Here is a 14350-nt window from a genome sequence, read left to right as displayed (position 1 = left end):
AAATGATTAAATCTTTTTAAATAAGAAAGTAAACATGTCATCGCCTGAAATGCAACTTAACTTTTGATCATTTGTAATAAAACCTGCTAAAATAAATCCTTCTACCATCAACATGCGAAAAGCTTTTCTGCTGGACTGAAGGCTGATCTGGGGATTATTTCTGGATTAACAGATTAATAACTAGACAGCAAAATGATCTTAACTGGAGATTTTTAGAGAACTGGAACCAGGAGAAACTGAAACTCCCACTAAAGGAGTTCAGAGAATCTGACTGCATCCAGGTCAGATTAAAGAAACATCAGATTTAAAGTCTGACAACATTCATCTACAAACCAACAGAAAAAACCAGTTCAGTCCTGTTATTAGAAACCAAAACTTTATTCATAAAGCACTTTGGAAACAACAAGATAAAATCGGCAAACATTAAAAATATGAAAAAATGTAAATTTCCAACAGCTGAACCTCCAGTTGGTCCGATGATGTGAAACAGGATGAATGGATCCTGCTGCTGTTCAGTTCAGGTCCGGTTTATGATTTTCAACATGAAAATCTAATTAAAACGATAAAGTTGTACTTTTTAAACATTATGTTTAAAGAGTAATTTATCTGCTAATATCTGCTCAGCTGCTTGTTTCCGGGTCAGTTTCCGTTTCATCCTCTTCATCTCACATCGCGCCGTTTGACCCGCTTTCTTCTTCTTCTTCTTCCATAAAACTCCCACGCGTTTCTACAGGAATCCGTGTTTCGCTGCTAATCCAGGATGTCTGGAGGTTGTCTGGATTGTCCAGGATGTCTGGATTAGCGTCGCCTCGGATCGGATGAGGAGGAAACGGCTGAAAACCAGAACATCGTCCAGAATAAACCTGAAACATCACAGCTGCCTTTTCTTTCAAACGTCTGAAATATTGGCGGAAACATTTGGAAAGCTGGGAATTTAGACTAAAATCATGTTATTCCTTTGCAGTTATTCAAACAATTTTCACGCGAGTTGCCATGGAAACCAAGCTGGTTCACTGCAAAAACACAAAATCTTAAAAGTTTGAGTTTAGTTTCTAGTGCAAATATCTTGGAACAGCTGAAATTAAACAAAACTCAAAAATTTAACTTTTCAGCAACTTTCAGTTAAAAATTCCTTAATATTGATGAGAAAATATTAAGATTATTTCACTTATAAAAAGACATTTTCACATTTTAATTGAAATAATCTGCCAATGAAATAAGTACTTTTTCATCAAGTGTTGACAAGTTTTAAATGACTTGTAAGTCAGTTTTGTCTTATTTCAGGTGTTTTAACAATCTGTACAAGAATCAGACCAAAATACTTGATAAGCTGTTAAGCCTGAGCTTTGAAAATGAAAGTGACTTTCCTCTAAAATCATAAACTGAAATCTTTTGGTTCAGTTTGATCAGCATCACCTGGCCATCCAAAAACTAATTACATGTTTTTAAATAAGAAACACAAAATCGCAGGTGAATAAGTTGGTTCATCTGATGAGCCATTAAAAACATGCAGCGCCTTCCTGCTCCTGCCACTTCCTGTCTTCTTCATCGTTTCCGCCAGTAGTAACGTCTGGTTACTGATCACATGAAAAAGGGCCACCAGGTTGTTTCGCTTTACCGACTTTAAAACAGACGGAAGTTTTAAAATGTGCTCGGCTTGTTTTTTATTGTGGTGGATAAACGGAGCAGGTCAGTGAAAACCTGCTCAGGTTTCTGTAAAAGTCACATTGGCTGCGTTCACACTGCAGCCTGAAGTGACCCAGTTCAGATCGTTTTGACGTAATGTGACCTGAATCTGATCTTTTCATGGCAGTGTGAACAGCTCAGGTCGGATTCTTTTAGAATGTGACCCATATCCGATACGTATCCGATTCAAATGCGACCATAACGTCCAGGTCGCATTCATCCGAACTGAACGTCACTGATTCTCAACAAATCTCACTTTTCTGCTCCTGATACGAGCAGGAAGGAAGAAAAACAACAATCATGACGGATTATATGAGGATTAAGTTGTTAATTTGCTGCTCCGGCTGGATAACAACTTCAAATATATAAGCTAAGCTCCACCGTTAGCCTCCATGTTTACTTCCGCAAACTCTGAGCTCTTCTTCTTCTTCTTCTCATGGAGGTTGGCAGAACGCTGAGAACGCTGACGCTATAGCGCCCTCTACTGCGCAGGCGGGACACTTCAGGTCGTTTCCCCGTTCACACTGCAGAACTCATACAGGAAGCATTTACTGGCAGTGTGAACGGCCCCAATGAAACATCACCGCTGCGCTACAACCAGAAGCCAAAATCCTGAAGCTTCATTTGTTTATTCAAAAGGTTTCACTGGTTCACTTCCCTGCCAGATATTTCTGGGCTGCACAGGAAGTGAAGGTTTCCGTCTGCTTTCACTTCCTCCTGCAAAACGCAGCTGAACCGCAGAAACCAGAGAAAACGAGACGCAACGTTCATCAGCAGAGCTTCACATCCTCATATTCCAGCTAAAATAAAACTAAACTGACTCACAAGTAACTTTACAGCAACATAAAGGAATGTAATTTATTAATATTGATGAAAAAGTAATATTTATAATCTGCCAAGAGATTTTAACTTGAGGAAAAAATGTCTCATTCCACTGGTAGATTGTTTCACTTTATAAATAAAACATTTACATCAATATTAAGGAATTATCCGTCTGTTATTATCCGAAAGTTACTTGTAAGTTAGTTTTGTTTTATTTGATGTTTACTAAAATACTTCCAGCCTGTAGGTCAGATCAAGTTTCAGCAGAACAGAATAAAGGTCAGAACCTCAAACAGGAAGTGAAACTCGATTTAGTGACAATAAACATCAACAAGACAAAGTTACCATAAAATATAGAAGTTTCAGAATGAAATTAGGATATAAAACATGGAGTCTGTCACTGTTAGACAATAAATTATCAAAATAAATGATAATATTGTTGCTTTTAGACCATTTATAAAGATAAAGGCATAATAATAAAGCAAGAATATATTATTCTCAAATAAACGTTAAATTCTAATGAATATTTAGCTGGAACCGAAAAACATTTAAAATATTCAGATTAAATAAATAGAAATAAACAACATGAATTATGAAGCGTCTGTAAACAAAGTTATTCTTCAGAAACGTGTCGAGTTGAAACTGGAAACTTATCATCCAGTTTTTGGCAGAAAGAAAAATTATAAATTATGAAAATGAAAATTACTGAGTTTGTTTTAGTTTATTATGTGATTGTTTATTGCAACAGGTCAGGTCATTATGTTCATTTTCCAACAGAAGCTCACAGATTTTATTAACTGTAATTTAAATAAAAATTTGATTTAATTGACTGAAAACATAAAAATACATCTTTGGTGCTTCATACCGTAAAAGAAGAAACGAATCGGCTTTTATGTTAAATCACAAATTAACAGATTAACCAGTTGATTTTATTTGATTAGGTTTGGATCTGATTTCCTGAACATCAGCAGCTTCATCAGCCTGCACATCCTGATTGGTCCCATTTTATGGATTAATCAGATCAGATCAGATCTGATCTGATCTGATCTGATCAGATCAGATCAGATCGTCGCCTTCAGCATGGAAACCGTCCAGAAACCTGGAACCACAAGTTTCTGTTTAAACCGAATCGGGTCCAACCAGTGGTGGGAAGTTACTGTACTTAAGTACAATGTTCGTGTATCTGTACTTTACTTAAGTAGATTTAATAATGGGTACTTTCTACTTTTACTCCACTACATTTTACAGTAAGTATCTGTACTTTCTACTTCACTACATTTCTACTAAACTGTCGCGTTACTCGTTACATCCAAGTCTCGTTGCTCTTTTTGTCCGTTAAAATGTGAAGTTCAGGGATTTAAGGTGGCGCCGTAAAATCCCAGCAATAACGTGACGTAGTGTCTGTTGTCACCCATCGGCTCCACCTTTACTCGCTGCGGAGCTCCAGACATGCGCAGTGGTTTCCTCTGAGCGGAGAAGATGTCTGACTAATCATAATAGCTGCATAAATCATAAGATATGGCGACATGTAAAATCAGCAGCGCTTCGCTTTCACAGACGGCGGAACTTCATCCAACTTTTAGCGTCACTTGGAGGGAAAGCTTAAAGAAAGGTAAGATCTGTGGACGTGATGCTAGCTAAGCTAGCTGTGCAGAGACACATGTTGCATCTGCGATGAAAAAAAGTCACTCATGCGCTGAATTATTATGTGGAGGTTTTGACTGAGGTGTTGCAAATATGGGACAACGCTGTGACCAAAGTGCGATATAGTGATATGACATTCAGGAACGATCCGATTCTTCTGGACGGATCTTTACTGATTAAATTTATTTCAGCTCCAAGTATTTAATATCTAGGTGTTTTATGGGAATGTGGATCTTTCAGATCAATTTAAGAAGCAATTTTGATAGGTAAAACTTAATTTTTTTCTTAATTTTTTTGTGTCATGGTCTTGACTTGGTCTTGGGTTGGTGGTCTTGACTACAACTCTGCTACGTGGCTCCTCGGTTGCCTGTCCTTCCCCCACCCACCTTCTTTCCATCCCCTTTCTGTTGGATTTCTTTCAAAATAAAAGCCACTAGTGGCAAAAAAAGTGAAGTTCATGCTGTTAGGACAGGAGACCAGATGTTTCCATCCCTGAAATTATGATGCATAGATTCACATATCTAAGTCTAAACTATGTTAGAGAGTAAACATAATAAAAACATTCTTTATCTGTGGCATTGTTCATTAAAATGGCACATTTCTAATGTATTAAAATTAAATACGATTGGTACACTTAATGATATTAGTGATTAGGTAATGCATTCAGCGAGTACTTTTACTTTTAATACTTAAGTATTTTTAAAAGCCAGTACTTTTTTACTTTTACTTAAATAAAATGTTAATGTGGTACTTTTACTTGAGTACATTTTTGTCTGTGTATTTGTACTTCTACTTAAGTAAATGTTTTGAGTACTTTCTCCACCACTGGGTTCGACGCTCAGCTCTCAACAGGTTTGATTCCAAACATTTTTCTTGGATCTGATTAGCGGCTAAATTTGGCGGCTAATCTGGAGGAGATGGAGCTGATGATCCTGTACACAGAAAGAAAAGGATGTGTTTGGTGGATTACTTTTTGTAACAACGCTTCTTGATAATAAATATTATATAACATCTGTTTATTTTCCTTTAAATTGATATGAACAGTGAATGCTAAGCTAACGTTTAGAAGCGTTCTTATGCCAGGCCAGAGCCCCCACAGCATCACTCTGCCTCCACCAAAAGCCGATTCCTGCAGTTTTCTGCATACAGAGGCAGAATATTCCAACATCACCTCAGCAAACTGTGATAACTGTCATGCAAATGGATGCGGTGCTTTGGGGCCGGCGGGTCGCCACAACCTGCTGCTGGGACGCATTCAGAGAGAGCTGGGTGTTAAAATGCAAAGCAAGCAGAGCAAACATCCTGAGCGGCTCGATTCTCTGCTGGAAACAGAGAATCATTGTTAACCCGAGGAAAACGTGAGTCTGGTCGGACCGGCGCCGCAGGAAGTTACGACACCAAGTTCAACCACGAGTCCCTGAACGCCTCATCTACCTTCACACTTTTACCTAAATCAACCTGTTGTTTCATCAAAACATCAGCCTGAGGTCCAGCAGAACCCGTTCAGCTGCAGTCAACAAGAAACGGGTCAGACGAGTGAAACGCGTGTCGAGGCCTGAAATAGAAGATCTTTGTTTTTAAGTCATGACTAAAAGCAAACAGGAGCTCAGATTTCTCAGAAAACTCATTTAAACCAGAGCTGTGAACTGGGCAGACTGGGAGTGGCCCAGCTCCCATCAACCTGCACAAACTGGCTCAAACTTTACACTGGGTTTCTTTTTTTCCTGTAAAATTAATTAAAGATTATTTCTTCCATCAACAATGTCAATAAACTACAAATAAAAATATATAAAACTCATGAAATTATTTGTTTTTTGTTAAATCTGTGAAATGAAATCAACAAATTCAGATTTTGGTAATAAAAAAATCTGTAAAAAATGTAAATATAAAAACGGTCAGATTTGCTCTTTTTAATAAAAATCTACTTTCCATTTATTTTTGAATAAAATGTAAAATAAATAAGCCATATTTTGGTAATTTTCATGATCTCTATGGAGACCAGGCATCTTAAACGTTCAAGTCTCTATTTTAGAAAATATCACTGGATGTTTGTCTCATTTCCCATAAACTTAAAACAGAATCAAACATTTTTCATCTTGAGAAAATGTGATTTTTCTTCTTTTTTTCTAACTGAATGCTTTAAGATTCATCTTTATCTTTAATTTTTCTTTCTTCGTTGCATCATCAGCTCATCCAGTTTTTAATTTCATCAAGTCTCAGCAACTTTGGAGATTTTTCACCAAAGTTGCTTCATTTTTACAAGAAAAAAAACCCCCTAAATAAACGTTCAGTCAGTTTTCTGCAAACATGTCGGTAAATTAGACGTTAAATAATGATTTTGCATCATAAATCAGACCCCGTCACATTTGTTTCCTACGTCTGTCCAGGTTTATATTCTTCCTTCCAGCCGTCCTGCAGTCTGTCTGGTGACCAAAACTGTACTCAGTCCAACTAATACTCATATAAAGTATGCATGACCGTCCTGGGATCTTATTCTTGGATAAATATATAATGTGTTTTACTGCAGTTTCATTAGAATCACATTTCATACGACTGACTGACCCAATAAGATGAGAAAACAGGAGCAACAAAACACAGCAGATTATTAAAAACTATATTAAATTACCAGATTCTGTCAAATAATAATCAAAATACAAGGAGGGATCATGTAAAATAATAATAAAACAAAATCAAAGTGGAAAACTAGCAATTATTCTTGTATTTTATCTTTTTTTTACTAATTTTTAGGAGAAACTTCCAGATTTTATTTCACTGAATTGAATGTGACATCACTGTGACATCACTGTCACATGACCACAGCAGAGCAACACAGGCTGTAGAAAGGATCAACCAGAACCAGAACCAGGTGAACTTTCAGAGCTGGAGGACACAATAAATCTAAACTCTTTAAAATGTATCACAATAAAAGATAAACGACAGAATTAACACCCCTAGACAGGTGGGCAGTTTAAATACCTCACAACACAATTATTCAAGTAAAAAGTACAGCGTAGTAAAAGTATATTTTTTCAGAGAAGTAAATGTTTTTACAGTGTAATATCTGCTCTGTTCACTCAAACGTCTCTAAAAGCGTCTGCAGGTGGGATCCTGCAGACGCCCGTCCTGCTTCTGGATTATCTGCATCTGGGCTCCAATCCAGATTAAAGCAGAAACGCCTCAACTCTCCTGCAGCATCTGAAGCCACTGATGCTGCCGCTGAGCACTCTCTGGAATTAGGTACATGGTGGACCGTTACCCCCTCACACACACCGTCACTCACCAGGCTAACCCCACACACACACACACACACACACACACACACACACACACACACACACCGCTAATCTGCCACAGCTAATGTTGAGACGAACCAAGAGGCTTCAGGAACCAGAGACAGGAAAAGCTGGGCAGATTGAGGAAACGTTTCTCTGAAGCTTTTCACCAGAACCAGAACTCCAGAACTTCATTTCATCAGAACCGAAGAATTAAAGTTGAAATCAAAAACACAGATGAGAAAAACTGCAGGCGGGTCGTCATCCGTAAAACCAATTTCATCTCCAGAAACTTTAAGTCTTTTCCATTAAACCAATTAAACCGAAAGGTAAAAAGTATCTGGTAAAAAATACGCTGAAGTACTGAGTACCTGATGAAATGAATCATTTAATATTTAAAAAATACATCTGAACAAAAACATCAAGTTAAGAGAAAAGGACCAAAATGAGAAAAATAAATAACAAAATCAGGTTAAATATTTTTTTCCAAGTCAGTTTCTGTCTAATTTATGAAACTTTAACAGAAACTGCAGGCGTCTGTCTGTCTGTCCGTCTGTCCATGTCTGTCTGTCTGTCCATGTCTGTCTGTCCGTCTGTCCATGTCTGTCTGTCCGTCTGTCCATGTCTGTCTGTCCATGTCTGTCTGTCTGTCCATGTCTGTCTGTCTGTCTGTCTGTCCGTCTGTCCATGTCTGTCTGTCCATGTCTGTCTGTCTGTCCATGTCTGTCTGTCTGTCTGTCTGTCCGTCTGTCCATGTCTGTCTGTCTGTCCATGTCTGTCTGTCTGTCTGTCTGTCCGTCTGTCCATGTCTGTCTGTCTGTCCATGTCTGTCTGTCTGTCTGTCTGTCCGTCTGTCCATGTCTGTCTGTCCATGTTTGTTTCTAGAAATACTTCATAGTAAAATTACTCAAGTAAAAAATAAAAGTTTTTCCAAAACGTTATTCAAACATCTGATGATATATTTAATATAGTTGGTTGTTTGGTTTGCATGTTGATGTTCATCCAACCAAACTGCTGATTATTTGCATGAAGCTCACATTTATTTTTAAATGCGTTAGAAATTGACCCGTTTTACTTATTCACATAACAAACTAACGGCATGTTTTTAATTCATCTAGTGAAACTAAAACCCTTTTGAGTGAATCAAAACGTTTCAGAAGCAAAGAAGCTGAAATGAGGCCTGAATAATCTGGTCTCAGCAGAGATTCATCCTCAAACGTCCCGTTTTGGGAAACTTTAGGAAAAACAAACGGAACCGCCAGATCCGAACCGCACTGACCTGAACCCGCAAACCCGGAGGGACGGCGGGCATCTTCACAGGAAGAACCCGTCCTCTGGTCACCTGCTCAGGTCAGCAGCTTCACCTTTAACCCCCGACGCCCACAGTCCCTCCAGCTGCCGGTCAGACGGGCGGAGAGTCGCGGCTGAAACTGCAGCAGCGACGCCGGACAGCAGGACTCCAGGGGGCGGGGCTTACCGACCAGCGCGGCTGTGATTGGCTAGAGGAGCCAGACATCAGCCAATGAGAGGAGAGGGAGGATCTTTCAGCGTTAAAGCTGCAGAAATATTCAGAGGATCTGATTTTAAATCCGTTTAAATATTTACACATTCAGAAAAGAGTCGCAATATGCAAACTATTAAACCCACGATCAATTAATAATTCTGATTATTAACATTTTTTAATGGGCAATAATCTATTTTATTTGCGATAGTGACTGACAATAAATCAATAACATGCATCACAACGGTGATCAATTTCAATAGATATCACATCTAATAGAATATTCAACATATGAACTGAACCGCACAGCATTCTGGGAGATGTAGGCGTCCACAGTCCACGTTCCTACAGAAATGCACCGGTGAGTTAAAATGTTTATTTATTTAATAATCTGGCAGCAAAAACGTTTTTAGTTTTTCATTCAAATGTGATTCACCAGTCAGGTGGTTGTTCATATTTTGAATATTCACAAAAAATACTTTATCTTTTAATTCTGCATGTAAAAATTAACCAACATATTGATTATTTAGTAGTTAGATATTTAAATCTTGACTATTTAACTTATAACTTATATCAAACACACTCTAAAAACTAATTAAAACCAACTGAATTAGACAAAAAGTCACAATAAAACTACAAAAAGTCACAATAAAACTACAAAAAGTGACAATAAAACTACAAAAAGTGACAATAAAACTACAAAAAGTGACAATAAAACTACAAAAAGTCACAATAAAACTAAACTACAGTGAAAAACCCCAAACTGCTCCATCGTTTACGTCGTTTGGTAATTTCTAAAAATGACCAAAATGGAAAATAAAAATCATTTCAGAGTCGTTTCAGTGAAGCGTTCTCAGCTAAAGAGTTTGATCCTGTGCAGTTCTACCTCCAGAGTCCGGATGGCTCCACACCCATCCAGACACCACGACCTGCTGACCCCTGAGATCCTCTGCTGCTGCCAACACGTTCAGACATGAGGTCAGAACATGTTTCCTTCATGCGGTCCGTCATAAACGTCACGGCGGTTACAGAGTCGACTGGTCAAGTAAAACGAGTTTCAGAGGTCTGGCTTCAAAATGTGCTGAAATAACTGAACGACGGGAAACATTTCTGTGTTTTTAGATGTTTTAGTTTATTGGTTTGTCGGCTGCTGTTAAACTGACACATCGACGTTAAGGTCCGAGTTTCAGCCATCACACCAACATGCTAACCAAGCTCTGCATCGGTGGCTCGACATGGAGGAAACCTTGCAGCTTTCAGCTTCTGCCCACCACAAAGCTGGAGCAAACCTCCAGAAAACTGAAAAACAGCCGAAACACTGAGCTCCAAGGAATCCAGGCTGAAACCCGAATGTTTAGAGTTTAGTTTGGACCATAATAAAAGAAACACTGAGCAACATATTTGATGTGTATTGATGATTTTGATGATGTAATTCGTCACTGGTTCCTCATGGCATGTTTTCATGATTTAAAGCATTTTGAACAAATCTGCTACATACATAAACTTGATTCATTGCCAACAAGAACAAAATCATTTTTCTGGCATCATTTTGAGCCAAATAAATACTTTAAATTGAACATTATGAAATTAAACCTCGTGGCAAACAATAAATTCACATCTGATCACTTTATAAAGGTCCAAAAGATGGAAACAACATAAAAAACCTAAAACTGCAACTTCTGCGAACACAACGTGTTTAACAGCAGGAACGTTCAGCATTCACCAGCACATGTTGCTGGGTTTACTGGGTTTACTGGGTTTACTGGGTTTACTGCAGGTGAGTCACTTCACACAGAAACACCATCACATGGGAACATTATGTTATCATGTGTCGTTCTATAATTACTATTATTTCAGATGATCAAATCTGATTGTCTAGATTAGTCACATTAAAACGTGCCATATACACACACACACACACACACACACACACACACACACACACACACACACTTTAAATGTACCAAAACAATAGAAACCCTTGATATTTGGCAGTTTTATACATCAAGCTAATTTCTCAGTCCAAACTCGTGACACCAACATAAATGCTTCTTTACAGACGTGTCCTTGTGTTTCAGCTGCTCTCCGGTCTGGATAAACAGTCAGTTTGTAAACAGGTTGGACTTGTTGGAAACCGGAGGGTTGAGCGTTTGTGAGACTCATTGTTGACATTCCAGAGGACCGAAGCGTTCGGACTCCCACCCACGAGCGGCTAACACACAGTTTGTGTCTTCATCTGGACCAGGAGGCCACAAAACCTCAACGCAAAGCAACTGAAACTGAAGTTTAAGTTTCCCAAAGCAGCAAGGAGGCACAGAAACAACAACTTTTAATATTTACACGGCCAGAAAGTAAAGAAAGGTGCAGCATGTTAGGGTGTGGTAGCTGCTAAGCTAAGCCTTATCAAACACTCCCAACTATAAAATATTATTAATAAGAAAAATGAATGGAAGAATAATGAAGGCCAAAAGTCAAATATTATCATGGTCACATGGTTCTTACAGACAAAGAATGTCGTTATTTTCCTCATCTGGAAATCAGTCAGTGAAAAAATTCTGATATTTCTGTAACCTTTGTTTGCATGTTTATGATGGTTTTATCCATTTCATCTCAGAGTTTTTACTAAATTAAAGAAACAAAAGTGTTAGCTTCATAGATTAAGCAAAAACTTTAAATATAAACATGTTTTGGCTTCCAAAAAATATATTCTTAAGTAAAGAAAACTACCTCATTCAAAATTGTCATTTAAAATGTCTTTCCAGAAACTTTCCAGTTAGAATTGGGTGCTAAAGTTGGATTTTTATTTTTACCATTCAGACTAAAACAAACAAAGTAGTAGGAAGGTGTCTGGTGAGCAGGACGCAGGTGAATCACCAGGTAGGGTGGATTTTTCATGAGTCAGCAGCCAAGCAGCGTTAGCATGTGGACGGAAAAATCCAGAATAAGATCCAGAATAACAACCAGAAACAAGCCCAGCAATGAAAGACTGGCTCCAAGTTCAACTCCACAATACTAAACAAATTAGCACAACGTCATCCAGACGATGTTACAAGAGAAGCTAGATTTTAATTTTGGGAGACAGACATGAAGTTTAGCTAACATCATTACAAGAAATGTCAGTTTTCAGGTCCTGGCTACAAATGTAACTCACCATAAACTTTGCTTTTGGAAGCAAAGAAGGTGGGAAGTCAGCAAATTATTATCCATATAGAGAAAAAGTAGCTGGAATAAAGTTTGTTTTAGTTGCTAACCCACTAAAAACTTCAAACTTTGGTGTAACTGACAAAACTTGAGTAATTGAGAAGTTACTGTCATAATGAATCTAAAAGATTAAAACATGATAAAACTTTGTTTTTTACCATACTGCTGCTGTCTTAAGCTAATTTTCATGAATGCTAGTTAGCGGCTAGTTAGCTTGTTTTAATATAGAATGAAACCAAGCTAGCATAGAGGCGCTAACCTTTCTGTGGAGCAAGGGTTTAGTTTAACTTAATTTTAGCTAATCTAGTTACATTAGTTGATAATTATTGCATGAATCACAACAATTTAACTAAAATAATCAGATTTTAAAAGATAACTGCAAAGTTTTTAATACTTCTAAATGTTTAGTTTGCATATTTGGAGGATTTTATGCTTCATAAATACTATAATTTAGTTTTTACTTGTAATTTATGTAGAGTTTTTACCCAACATATACAGATAAACACAGTAAAAGCTGTAGACTTTTATTGTGTAGACAGGTTTCCTCAGAAACCTGCAGAAGTTACAGAATAATAAAAAACTCACTGCTCCGTGTAAAATGTCTCACTGCTGTGCAAATATGTGGTTGGTGTAATATTATCAACTCCAAAGATACAGGAACCTCTTTAAAGTATTACTGACAACAAATTAACTCTTAAAATACATAATTTTTAATAAATTAAAACCGTATCTGCAGCAGATTGACTCATTAGAGCGTTTCCAGCAGCTCAGGCCTAATGAGCTTCCCTGACTCATTATGCAGAGATGAAATCATAAAATCTCTCAACACGTTCAGTTCTTAGGAATGTAGACAGTCAGGAAAATATTTATCTAGAAACTGAAAAACCCTGAGACGCTTCCTGGCCTTTCACTGTTTTCTTTAATCGACGAAGGAAACTGGTGTTTTCAGGTGGAACAATGAGCCAGACCGTAACTCAGTCTGAGTAAAATGACCTCATGTTTTCATCATGCTCTGCCGAGTTTGTTCTGCTTTCTGCCGGAAATCTGCTTCAATATGACTCAGAGAAAAACACAGAAACACAAAACGGGTTTCCAACAAAACCGTTTCCTCAACGAAAGTTACCAGATGGCAGAAAACAGAGTGACTGCGGCGCCCCCTGGTGGAGAGCCGGGGCAGCTGCATGTGTGTTTGTGGTGATTCTGCAGAGAAGCTGGTCAAATTCACGCGGTTTGAATTTGTGGTTTCAGTTAACAGGAAGCTGCAAATTTCAAAACTTATAAACACGTTTCAGCAGCTGCAGAAAAACTCACACTGGTTTGTGCAGCAGAAATATTTACTGCTGGGCTCAGATATATTCATACACCTGGAAGGTTCAGTAAAAATATACACATATTTTTATTATTGCAAATATTTTCCAGGCTTTTGCTTTTCACCTCCTTAAAACTGCAGATCAGCTTTTTGCTTCTTGTTTCCACTGCTTGCAATCATTCATCTGCGATTGGATGAGCTCTGAGCAATCACCCTAATCTTTACATCTTTATGGGTCAAATTCAGTCTGAAGCAACTGATTAAATCAGTTTAACTCAACCTTTAGATCCGACAGGCGAAGGAACAGATTTTATATTTTTACAGCCGAATGAGGGCAGAAAACAAACAACCAAATATAACATGATGAAATTCAGTAACCAATTATTTAAAAATGTTTGAAGCACAAAAGTTAATGGAAGGATAATTAAATTTTTGCATTCATGTGATTTATAATCCATGAATCGGTTTGTTTCATTAAAATCTTTCAGGTATTGATCACATGTTGACATTTTGAGCTCATTTGCTTGAATTAACATGCCTTTGATTTATAATATTAAAGCTTCAACGTTAAGAAATAATCCAGCAAATTGTGTTTTCAATAAATCAAACCCTAATCTGATTCATTCCACCTAAATTTGCATGATTTTTGTCTTCCTGCTTCGAAGAAAAACAACAATAAATCAGTATTTTTCTAGCCAACTCTGAATTTAAAGATGCGTTTTCAGATTTCTGAATATTATTGGCAGAAGATCTGCAGCAGGCCGACACCCTGCAGGCGCGGCGCCAACGTTCTGATGCTTCAGGTGAGCGGCGCAGGGTTCCACTCGCCAAGCGGGCCGGGCAGACGAGACGAGGTCAACCATCAGCCCGACGAACCCGGTTCCCTTTTCAGAAAAACATCCGAACAGCAAAATG

The 14350-nt window shown here is 37.8% G+C and overlaps 1 protein-coding gene across 3 annotated transcripts in view; it reads right to left on the bottom strand.

Annotated features, from left to right (window-relative positions):
- pld1b (phospholipase D1b) overlaps positions 1-14350 on the bottom strand; it is a 46773-nt gene that overhangs the window by 26686 nt on the left and 5737 nt on the right. The window contains exon 1 of one of the 3 annotated variants that reach the window (XM_081601841.1): positions 8704-8859. The exons of the other annotated variants lie outside the window; for them this stretch is intronic. The gene's annotated coding sequence lies outside the window, so the exon portion shown is untranslated. Of the gene's footprint in view, positions 1-8703; positions 8860-14350 lie in introns of those variants that run through there. 3 annotated transcript variants of the gene reach the window in all.

This window comes from Poecilia reticulata, chromosome 20 (genome assembly GCF_904066995.2).
Source record: "Poecilia reticulata chromosome 20, P_reticulata-male-v2, whole genome shotgun sequence".
NCBI classification, from domain to species: domain Eukaryota; kingdom Metazoa; phylum Chordata; class Actinopteri; order Cyprinodontiformes; family Poeciliidae; genus Poecilia; species Poecilia reticulata.
Note: the sequence above shows the minus strand (reverse complement) of the source record. Positions and strands in the feature narration are given on the sequence as shown.